Source organism: Scyliorhinus torazame, chromosome 13 (assembly GCF_047496885.1).
Source record: "Scyliorhinus torazame isolate Kashiwa2021f chromosome 13, sScyTor2.1, whole genome shotgun sequence".
Taxonomy (NCBI): domain Eukaryota; kingdom Metazoa; phylum Chordata; class Chondrichthyes; order Carcharhiniformes; family Scyliorhinidae; genus Scyliorhinus; species Scyliorhinus torazame.
Window position 1 is genome coordinate 107,447,086 of NC_092719.1, and position 12,569 is coordinate 107,459,654.

Consider the following 12,569-nt stretch of genomic DNA (forward strand, 5'->3'; position numbering starts at 1 on the left):
TCACAAAACATGACAGTTAATATTAATTTCCAATTAGCAGCATAACACAAGACTTCCAGCTAGGATTGCCGAGTTTGAATGTCAGGCTCAATTAGTGCTGGTGCTTGAGCTGCCTTTTTCTAACACTTTACTGCAAGAATAATAAGCTTTAGTCAACTCAGCCAGGTTGCTGGAGAGAAATTGCAAGAGTCCTTGCATTGCTTATTTTTGGTGAGGAGAAACAAACCAAGAGAAAAATAAACCCTTGTTTTTCCCAGCCCAGTCATTCTTTCCAAAACCTCTTGCACTGCAAGTTGACAAACTGTTTGGTCGGATTTTGGAAGGTATTGAATTAATTTAATATTTTCTTAAGCCATAATGTAGCAACTAACTGAAGTGTGGTAGTAAATATCGATACAGTAAATAAGAGTGACTTAAATTAAACAGAAATCATATTGGTATTGACTTGGTGCTGGTCTCTGCAGTGTATTTACCCATATTCATTAAGGTGCTGCTGCAAAGCAAGTGTTAACGGTAGTGAGCATTCCCAAGAGTGAAATTGTTCTCCTCTCATTTTGTTTCAGATCCTTCCTAAGATTAGCCCACAGTTTAAAAAGAAATCCATAAACCATCCATGACCATTTCAGTTGCTATACATTGCATACTTACATATATTACATACGTTGAAGAGAAGCAGACCGTTCACTCACGTTAGGTGAGGTTACGGGGATAGGGCAGGGTAGTGGACCTAAGTAGGATGCTCTTTCGGAGGGTCGGTGCAGACTCGATGGGCCAAATGGTGTCCTGCACTGTAGGAATTCTATAATTCTGACAATTCTTGCATCTGCACCCTCTGTGAAAGCTGATGTTCTTGTATGGCTCTTGCATCATTTTTCTAACATACAGTATAAACCTGGCTTACCTTGAGCATTTCTTATTGAATGAAAAATGAGTGGTGATCAATTACCTGCATCTGTTCATTTTTCCCCAGCGAAACTGCTGGAAAAACTCAGAAGGACTGGCAGCATCTGTGGAGAGAAACAAAGTTACTGCTTCGAGCCCATTGTGACTTCTCTCCTGAACTAGGGGGATAACGAGGTCCTGAAAAAGGCTCAAAACAGGGTGACTGGAATGAAAGCCATTTTAGAATCATTTCGTTTAGTGCAATGAATAGAAGCTGGTTCTTTTTCTTAACTTTATTTTTTATTATAGAGTATTCAAATTTTTTTTTCCAATTAAGGGACAGTTTAGCGTGGCCAATCCATATACCATGCTCATCTTTGGATTGTGGGGGTGAGACCCACGCAAACACGGGGAGAATGTGCAAACTCCACACGGTCAGTGACGCAGAGCCTGGATTGAACATGGGACCTCTGCGCCGTGAGGCAGCAGTGTTAACCACTACGCCACTGTGCTGCCCTTTTTTTCTTAACATAATAACAGGGTAGACTAGGGAAATTTGACCGAGGAAGAGGCTGTGAGGAAGTGTTTGTCGAAGTGAGGGAGCATCGTGTCTGCCAGGAGGAGGAAGAAACTGTGAGGGAGTGTTTTTTGGGAGGCGTTGTGAGGGAGTGTTTGTTAAGGGGAGGGAGAGACTGTGATGGAGAGTTTATTGAGGGGAGGGAGAGGCTGTGAGGGAGTGTTTATTGAGGGGCAGAGGCTGTCAGGGAGAGTTTGTACATCGAGAGGAGGGAAAGGCTGTGAGGGAGTGTTTGTCAAGGGAATGTAGAGGCTATGGGGGAGTGTTTGTTGAGGGGAGAGGCTGTGGTCATGGACCGAAGGAAGGATATTGACTCATTCACCTGGCTAAACAGGAGGTCTGGTGGTGCAGTGGGTAACGCCCCTGCCTTTGAGCCAAAAGCCTCGGGTTAAAGTCCCACCCCAGGACTTGATGGTCAAGGAAGGTGTGTTCATTATGCGGCCAAACTGGTTGAGTGTTAGCCTGTAAATCCAACACACTGTGGCTGGCAGTAAGAGCGAGAGGGACACCTGGTTAGCCATGTTTGATGTGGAGCGGTGCCCTGCAAGCTATAAGCCTCTGGCAACAGACTCGTGAACTGTTCCTAGTATTATGATCCCAAACCAGAACCCAACAGTGGCTAGGATACTGGACAGGAACCCCAATATTTTATTTTAATTGTAAGACTGTGAGGAAAGGACACCTCGCTGCAGGAGTGATTTCACGCAGAATAAGGATATGGTATATTAAAACAAACTTTATTACGAACACACTGTTAAAATATCTTCAACATCACGCCAGAAAATAGCTTACAATTGCCTCTTAAACAATGTTACTCAATACAGTGAAGAGAGTAACCCTTAACTGCTATCTTTATTCCCACTCAAACAATCAGAAAAACCATCTCCGCTCTCAATCTATTTAAATACCATTAGAACATAGGAACACCTACTGTACAGAGATGGTCTTTGGGAAAAAGAGATCTTCTCGTGCCACTGCTTTAAAGAAGAGCTCTAAATCCTGTCAGAACCATGCAGAAACTCTGGCTGCATTTATTCAGAAGCTGCTTCTGCTCATCCTCTAATCAGAAAAGTCTGAACTCTTTGGATGCTGCTAATATGGCTACAGATATTTCTTTAATGGGACTGTAGAGAGCAAACTGCTTGACCTCGGTTCACAGCTTCACCTAAAACCCCACTGACCTATTTTTGAAAAATGCCTGATAACTTAGCTCCACCCAGTAACAGCATCATTTTACCAAACTGAACTATAATTAACTCCCCAGATAACCCCCTTAATCCAAACAAAACTGCATTAGCCCAAGCTTTTTACGGTGACTTGGTTGCACCCCTGACTTCCAAAACCTTTTTTGTCTTTCAAACTAAGATTTAGAACATAGAACATACAGTGCAGAAGGAGGCTATTCAGCCCATCGAGTCTGCACCGACCCACTTAAGCCCTCACTTCCACCCTATCCCCATAATCCGATAACCCCTCCTAACCTTTTTGGTCACTAAGGGCAATTTATCATGGCCAATCCACCTAACCTGAACGTCCTTGGACTGTGGGAGGAGACCGGAGCACCCGGAGGAAACCTACGCAGACATGGGGAGAACGTGCAGACTCCGCACAGACAGTGACCCAGTGGGGAATCGAAACTGGGACCCTGGCGCTGCGAAGCCACAGTGCTATCCACTTGTGCTACCGTGCTGCCCTTGATTTCTTTTAAAACATGACTGCAGCAGTCACACACACTAACCCAGACTTTTAACCCCTACTGTATCAAATGACTGTAATACAGTATAGTTGAAATTCCTACATTCACCTCACTAGCTACTGAAAAGGACAAAAGTCTGCCGTAACCCACCACTAGGTCTGGGAAGAGAATTGGAACTTAGCCGAACTTGGTCTGCGACAAGGAAATCTATAGAGTGAGCACGTGTAATGTGGGAAAAATTATACCACCGATTGGAGGGGAATTTCTGTACTCCAGCCGAGAATGGAAATGTAACTTTTCACTGTAGTGTCCTGAGTGTTCATGTTCAGTTGGTGAAAGAAGAAAAACAGCTGCAAAGCAAGTCATCCATGTACCTATCCTGGTCTGGTGCTGTGACAGTACTGTCGTAGCATTTACAATTCACAACTGTGACTGAGTCTCTGTGGTTTGTCTTGTTCAGGTCGAAGTCTGAAATGAGAATGGTGATATAGAACTTGCTATACTACTCGTCTGAATTCTGTAGCTTCAAGCCCAAGGTTACTGATGTAATGAATTGCAAATCTCTGCAGTGCTGCCCGAGGGAGGAATAGATACCTCGAGAAAGGAAGGAGAATGAGCATCTGAAATGTTTATGGACAAGCCTGATCCTTCCAGCAGTCTCATTAGAGACAACAACAAAAAGGGGCAATAATACTGAATATACCAAGAAATGAGGGTGGAGGAGGAAGAAATAATTCAAAGGGTGCTTCCTACTTTTTAGCAGTCCCATCTTTTTGCTGAACTGCAGTACAACCCGATAGGTACAGTCGCTGAAAGAAACAGTTGAGTTGCAGCTGCCTGCAGCATGGAGCGTGGGTGGGATTCCTGCTGCAATGCGCCTTTGGTGATTTTATTAGGGAAGTCTTGACTGTCTCCATATGGCACATAACCAGCTAAGCTGAGATGGCTTGTTGTTGAAGTGTCTAACCCATATGGCAGTGAGTAAGCACCAGCAGGGCAAATGGCTTTCCACCCATGTTCAGCAGCGATACAGTGATTGTAATTAACACTAATATGGAAATTGACTAGTGGAGTGAACGTGTTTTCCTGAAAAGAGGTACTGTTTATTATTTCTGGCTTGCAATTGAGCAGGTTCAAAGTAGCTTTTAAAACTAAAAACTCGAAAGCTTTTTAGAAAAAAATCCAAAGCCAATAGAAAAATAACACTGGTCCCTTGATCCTTTTCGTTGAACCAGTTCATTGTTTCCTGGTAAAGAGACCAAGGGTCTCTTCGCATACATTTGTTATGATGGATTGTTCGATCAGCATAATGATCACACTTACCTACTGGTAGCTGGAGATTGAGAAGTTGGCAGTGAGGCACTGACTGAGAAGGGCTGACCTGGTTGGATCATTGTGGCCTTTGATGTTGATTTTCCTGTGTCCTCCACTTTTTAGGGACCAGTCCGATAGAGATGTTAGCCGATAAGGCAGTGCTCAGTTCAACAAGCGATGGTGCCCATCATGGCACAGGTTATGTGGACATCTCAGCGGTCCCTTGCTTGGATGATGACCTAGTCAAGCAAGACCCAGTGTTTGGACTGTGCTTGTTGCCATGAGGTCTTGTGCTCGTCTCGCTGGTGGAAGAGGGTGCTGGTTATGACAAAGTCATGTTCTTGACATTTCATCAGGACAAGGACCTGTTGGGAGTTTGGTCTCCTTACTCCTTCCCTGCCTATCACCCCCTTCCAGAGATTAATGTCCTTCTCAACTCTGGCTTTGAAATCTCGGAGGATCAGTTGCTGTTGCGATACTCCTACAACTCCAATCACTAATGTTCAGTATTAAATGGGCACCCCTTTATTTTGCGTCTATGCCCTCTTGTCCCGGACTCTCCCATGAGGGGAAACATCCTCTCAGCATTTACCCTGTCAATCCCTTTAAGAATCCTACACATTTCAATGAGATCACATCTCATTCTTCTAAATTGCTCATAAGACCTCCAAACCGAGGATCATCGAGTGAAACTTCTTTGAACCGCCTCCAATGAAATAATATCCTTAAATAAGGGGACCAAAACTGCTCCCAATGCTCCAGGTGTGGCCTCACCAGTACCGTATACAGTTGCAGCAAGACTTGCCGACTCTTATACTCCAACCCCCTTGAAATCAGGGCCAACATTCCATTAGCCTTTCTGATTACCTGCTAGCTTCCTGTGTTTTGTGCACAAGTTCCTTTGTGTTGCAGCTTTCTGCAGTTTACTCCATTTAAATAATACTCTGTTCCTTCGTTCTCCCTTCCAAAATGAACAACTTCGCATTTTTCCACAATGTTCCATTTGCCGTCATTTTGCCCACTTAACCTCTCAATATCTCTTGCAAATTGTTTATATCCCTCTCGCAACTTGCCTCTCCACCTATTTTTGTGTCACCTGCAAATGCGGCTCCAAAGTTTGTTTCCGTCATCCAAATCATTAATATATATTGTGAACAGTTGCGGTCCCAGCACCGATCCCTGTGGAATCCCACTGGTTACAGGTCATCAACCTGAAAAAGAGCCCCTTGTCCCCACTTGCCGTGTCCTGCCCATTAGACAATTCTCTATCCATGCCAATAAACTACCTCCAATACCATAGGCTCACATAACTTAACCTTTTGTGAGGTGCCTTGTTGAACGTTTTCTGGAAGTGCAAATACAACTGGTTCCCCTCTATCCAGTCTGATTGAGACTTCTTCAAAAAACTCTAATGAATTAATCAAACACTATTTCCATTTCATGAAGCCATGCTGACTCTGCTTGCTTAGATTATGACTTTCCAAATGTGATCCTATTACTTCCTTCATAATTGATTCCAACATTTTTCTAACAATAGATGTTTGGTTAATTGGCCTATGCTTAACCCACTTTTTGCCTCGCTCCCTTTTTGAATAGGGGTGTCACATTGGCAGTTTTCCAATCCTCTGGTAATTCTCCAGAATCCAAGGGTTATTAGGAAAATTACAACCAATGCATCCTTTATCTCTTGCTACTTCTTTTAGGACCCTAGGATGCAAGCCATCAGGGCCAGGGACCTATCTGCCTTTAGCCCCATTATTTGTCTAATACTACTTCTGTCATGATGGTGATGGTATTTAATTCCTCCCCCGTATTCTTTAGTATCAGTGGAATGTTTGAAGTGTCTACCACGTAAAGACTGATGCAAAATATCTGTTTCACTTCTCTGTCATTTCCTTGTTCCCCATAACTATCTCCCCAGATCCATTTTCTTAGGGGCCTCTGTTCACTTTGACCTCTCTCTTCTTTTTTATATATTTAAAGAAGCTTTTATTATCTGTTTTTATATTCCTCACTAGTTTGCCCTCGTAGTTTTTTTCTCCCTCTTTATTATCCTTTTAGTCCTCGTTTGCTCGATTCTGAATTCATCCCAGTCTTTGGGGTTATCACTGACTTTTGCCTCCTTATATGCTTTTTCTTTCAACTAAATAATTTTCTTAACTTCCTTGGTTAGCCATGGTTGGTTTCACCCTCTCTTAGAATATTTCCTCCAAACTGGGATATATGTTTGCTGAGAGTCATGAATTACCTCAAATATTTGCCACTGCTATCTTTACTATCTTTCCTGCTAATCTATCCGCTCAGTCCACTTTAGCTAACTCTATCCTCATTTATTGTAATTCCCTTTAAGTTAAACACAGATGTTTCCGACTCTCGAAATGGATATTAAATTCTATCATGTTATGATCACTACTTCCTAGGGAATCCTTTACTCTGAGGGTGTTTATTAAGCCTGCCTCATTACCTATTTCTAGATCCAAGATAGCCTGTTCCCTGATTGGCTCCATGACATATTGCTCCAGGCAACTAGCTCTAATACACGCCATGAATTTGTTGTTGTAATAATAATAATCACTTATTGTCACAAGTAGGCTTCAGTGAAATTACTGTGAAAAGCCCCTGGTCGCCACATTCCGGCGCCTGTTCGGGGAGGCCGGTGCGGGAATTGAACCCGCGCTGCTGCCGTGTTCTGCATTACGAGCCAGCTGTTTAGCCCACGGTGCTAAACCAACCCCTAGCTACTCTTTCCAACTTTATTAACCCAATCAACACGAAGATTAAAGTCACCCATAATTATTGTTCTATTTTTAATTTTTACATGCTCCTATTAGTTGTTGATTTATACCCTTTCCTAAGTGTGACTACTGTTTGGGGGTCTATGCACTACACCTACCAATGTCTTTCTATTGCTGTTTTTTTACCTCCACATAAATGGACTCTACATTATCTGAGTCTAGATCATCTCTCACAACTGTCCTCAGTTCATCGCTTATTAACAGTGCTACCCCAACACCTTTTCCTTCCCCCCTGTCCTTCCAAAAGGTCAAATATCCCTGAAAGTGCATTCTTTCACTGGAAAGTTCACCATGGCTCAAGTGAAAACCAGCAGTCCTACAGGTGGCTGAAAGCAGTGGTACAGCATAAAATCCGCAACATAAAGAACAAATGGTGGACGCAAAGATCTCAGGATGTTCAACAACTCGTGGATGCTGACATGCAAGGTTTCTTCAGCATGATCAAGATGGTCAATAGACACTCTTAAGGGTCCATCCTGCTGAGAGCCAAGCATGGAGGGGAGCTATTGCAATCCCAGACCATGCCCCAACAGTAGCTAGTATACTGGACAGAAACCCCAATATTTTATTTTAATAATGCAAGACTGTGCCGACTTCCGGGTGCGGCGATGACCAGCTGAGTCGCACGTTTCGGCAGCTCCCGGTGAAACGGACTTTTGGGCTCTTGATAGGAGCCCCAACGGCAATTTTGACGGCTAAAAACACTGTGCGGTAAACCAGAAGGGAATCCCCCCTGGACACGGATGAAAAAAGGAGGAGAAAGTGGCCGGATTGCAGTGGATCCTTTAGAACAGCGGCAAGGAAGGCAAGCAAAAACCAAGATGGCGTCGGAAGGTGGCAGTTTAACATGGGGCCCTGAACAACAAGAGTTCTTGAAATGCTGTGTGGAAGAGCTCAAAAAGGAAATGAAGAAAGAGCTGTTGGCCCCGATATTACAGGCGATTGAAGGGCTAAAGGAGGAACAAAAAACCCAGGAGCGGGAGCTTCGGGTCGTGAAGGCAAAGGCAGCCGAGAATGAGGACGACATACAGGGCCTGGTGGTGAAGACGGAGACGCATGAGGCACATCAGAAACGATGTGTGGAAAGGTTGGAGGCACTGGAGAACAACGCAAGGAGGAACAACCTGAGGATTCTTGGTCTTCCTGAAGGTGTGGAGGGAGCGGACGTCGGGGCATATGTGAGCACGATGCTGCACTCGTTAATGGGAGCGGAGGCCCCGGCGGGTCCGTTGGAGGTGGAGGGAGCATACCGAGTGATGGCGCGAGGGCCGAGAGCAGGAGAAATTCCCAGAGCCATAGTGGTGAGATTCCTCCGTTTTAAGGATAGAGAAATGGTCCTTAGATGGGCAAAGAAAACTCGGAGCAGTAAATGGGAGAACGCGGTGATCCGCGTTTATCAAGACTGGAGTGCGGAGGTGGCGAGAAGGAGGGCGAGCTTTAATCGGGCCAAGGCGGTGCTTCATAAAAAGAAGATAAAATTTGGAATGCTGCAACCGGCAAGACTGTGGGTCACATATCGAGGGAGGCACCACTACTTTGAGACGGCGGATGAAGCGTGGACTTTTATTGTGGAAGAAAAACTGGAATGAGCGGGTTATTAAAAAGAACGTTTGAACAAAGTGGTGGGGCGAATGTGGGGGGCAAAGAGGGGGGTTAAAAAGGGGGGAAAGAGGAGTTTTATGTACTAATCCTGCGATGTGGTAACTTTTCTCTCTCCCACAGGTGGTGATGGGGGGAGGAGGGGAGGTGGAGGAGATGGGGCGTTGGCCATTGGGGGCGGGGCCAAGGGAGAAGCGCGGGCTTGGTTCCCGCGCTATGATAATCATGGCGGGAATAGAGAAGCAGGAAGGAGGGTGCGTCGCACGGTGCGAGCCGAGGTCACGGGGGGGAAGCCGAGGTAGGCCAGAGTTTGCTGACTTCTCTGAGCAACATGGGGGGAGTAATTACGCTAGCGGGGGATCTAGCGGGGGGGGTGGGAGGGGGGAATTACTGGGTTGCTGCTGCTGGGGAGAGGGGGAGCTGATATGGGAGGGGATGGGCGGGGGGGGCACCGCCTGGGGGAGATACAGCTGCGTGGGAAACGGGTGAGGAGCTGGAAAAAGGTGATGGCTAATCGACAAGGGGGGGGGTAGGAAGCCCCCCAACCCGGCTGATCACGTGGAACGTGAGAGGGCTGAACGGGCCGATAAAGAGGGCACGGGTACTCGCACACCTTAAGAAACTTAAGGCAGATGTGGTTATGTTACAGGAAACGCACCTGAAACTGATAGACCAGGTTAGGCTACGCAAAGGATGGGTGGGGCAGGTGTTCCATTCGGGGCTAGATGCGAAAAACAGGGGGGTGGCTATATTAGTGGGGAAGCGGGTAATGTTCGAGGCAAAGACTATAGTGGCGGATAACGGGGGCAGATACGTGATGGTGAGTGGCAAACTACAGGGGGAGACGGTGGTTTTGGTAAACGTATATGCCCTGAACTGGGATGATGCCAATTTTATGAGGCGGATGCTAGGACGCATTCCGGACCTAGAGATGGGAAAGCTGATAATGGGGGGAGATTTTAATACGGTGTTGGAACCAGGGCTGGATAGGTCGAAGTCCAGGACTGGAAGGAGGCCGGCAGCAGCCAAGGTACTTAAAGATTTTATGGAGCAGATGGGAGGTGTAGACCCGTGGAGATTTAGCAGACCTCGGAGTAAGGAGTTCTCGTTTTTCTCCTATGTCCATAAAGTCTACTCGCGAATAGACTTTTTTGTGCTGGGAAGGGCGTTGATCCCGAAGGTGAGGGGAACGGAGTATACGGCTATAGCCATTTCGGATCACGCTCCACACTGGGTAGACTTGGAGATAGGGGAGGAAACAGGAGGGCGCCCACCCTGGAGAATGGACATGGGACTAATGGCAGATGAGGGGGTGTGTCTCAGGGTGAGGGTGTGCATTGAAAAGTACTTGGAACTCAATGATAATGGGGAGGTCCAGGTGGGAGTGGTCTGGGAGGTGTTGAAGGCGGTGGTTAGAGGGGAGCTGATATCAATAAGGGCACATAAAGGGAAGCAGGAGAGTAAGGAACGGGAGCGGTTGCTGCAAGAACTTTTGAGGGTGGACAGACAATATGCGGAAGTACCGGAGGAGGGACTGTACAGGGAAAGGCAAAGGCTACATGTAGAATTTGACTTGCTGACTACGGGCACTGCAGAGGCACAATGGAGGAAGGCACAGGGTGTACAGTACGAATATGGGGAGAAGGTGAGCAGGTTGCTGGCACACCAATTGAGGAAAAGGGGAGCAGCGAGGGAAATAGGGGGAGTGAGGGATGAGGAAGGAGAGATGGAGCGGGGAGCGGAGAGAGTGAATGGAGTGTTCAAGACATTTTATAAAAAATTATATGAAGCTCAACCCCCGGATGGGAGGGAGAGAATGATGGGCTTCTTGGATCGGCTGGAATTTCCCAAGGTGGAAGAGCAGGAAAGGGTGGGACTGGGAGCACAGATCGAGGTATAAGAAGTGGTGAAAGGAATTAGGAGCATGCAGGCGGGAAAGGCCCCGGGACCGGATGGATTCCCAGTCGAATTCTATAGAAAATATGTGGACTTGCTCGCCCCGGTATTGACGAGGACCTTTAATGAGGCAAAGGAAAGGGGACAACTGCCCCCGACTATGTCTGAAGCAACGATATCGCTTCTCTTAAAGAAGGAAAAGGACCCGCTACAATGCGGGTCCTATAGACCTATTTCCCTCCTAAATGTAGATGCCAAGATCCTGGCCAAGGTAATGGCAATGAGAATAGAGGAATGTGTCCCGGGGGTGGTCCACGAGGACCAAACTGGGTTTGTGAAGGGGAGACAGCTGAACACGAATATACGGAGGCTGTTAGGGGTAATGATGATGGCCCCACCAGAGGGGGAAACGGAGATAGTAGTGGCAATGGATGCCGAGAAAGCATTTGATAGAGTGGAGTGGGATTATTTGTGGGAGGTGTTGAGGAGATTTGGTTTTGGAGAGGGGTATGTTAGATGGGTGCAGCTGTTGTATAGGGCCCCAATGGCGAGCGTGGTCACGAATGGACGGGGATCTGCATATTTTCGGCTCCATAGAGGGACAAGGCAGGGATGCCCTCTGTCCCCATTATTGTTTGCACTGGCGATTGAGCCCCTGGCGATAGCGTTGAGGGGTTCCAAGAAGTGGAGGGGAGTACTTAGAGGAGGAGAAGAACACCGAGTATCTTTGTATGCGGACGATTTGCTACTATACGTGGCAGACCCGGCGGAGGGGATGCCAGAAATAATGCGGATACTTGGGGAGTTTGGGGATTTTTCAGGGTATAAATTGAACATGGGGAAAAGTGAGTTGTTTGTGGTGCATCCAGGGGAGCAGAGTAGAGAAATAGAGGACCTACCGTTGAGGAAGGTAACAAGGGACTTTCGTTACCTGGCTTTTGCGAGGCAACAGGTGAGGGAATTCCCGCAGCTCCCGACACAAGAGGTGCAGGACAGAGTGATCTCAAAGACATGGGTGGGGGATGGTAAGGTGTCAGATATATATAGGGAAATGAGGGACGAAGGGGAGACTATGGTAGATGAACTAAAAGGGAAATGGGAAGAAGAGCTGGGGGAGGAGATCGAGGAGGGGCTGTGGGCAGATGCCCTAAGCAGGGTAAACTCGTCGTCCTCGTGTGCCAGGCTAAGCCTGATTCAGTTTAAGGTATTACACAGGGCGCATATGACTGGAGCACGGCTCAGTAAATTTTTTGGGGTGGAGGATAGGTGTGCGAGGTGCTCGAGAAGCCCAGCGAATCATACCCATATGTTTTGGTCATGCCCGGCACTACAGGGGTTTTGGATGGGGGTGACAAAGGTGCTTTCAAAAGTAGTGGGGGTCCGGGTCGAACCAAGCTGGGGGTTGGCTATATTTGGGGTTGCACAAGAGCCGGGAGTGCAGGAGGCGAGAGAGGCCTATGTTTTGGCCTTTGCGTCCCTAGTAGCCCGGCGCAGGATATTGCTAATGTGGAAAGAAGCCAAGCCCCCGGGGGTGGAGACCTGGATAAATGACATGGCGGGGTTTATAAAGCTAGAGCGGATTAAGTTCGTCCTAAGGGGGTCGGCTCAAGTGTTCACCAGGCGGTGGCAACCGTTCGTCGAATATCTCGCAGAAAGATAGATGGAATGGAAAAAATAAGGCAGCAGCAGCAGCCCAGGATCTGGGGGGGGGGGGGGGGGGGGAGGAGGAACCAGAAGGACTCTCAGGGTTGTTAATATATACTGTATAATATGTATAGGTCGTTGCTACAGATAATTATATATTGGACTG

General features: G+C 46.9%; 1 protein-coding gene across 2 annotated transcripts in view; it reads left to right on the forward strand.

Annotated features, from left to right (window-relative positions):
- The window catches only part of tex264b (testis expressed 264, ER-phagy receptor b), a 730,288-nt gene that overhangs the window by 122,912 nt on the left and 594,807 nt on the right, over positions 1-12,569 (forward strand). The window lies entirely within an intron of this gene.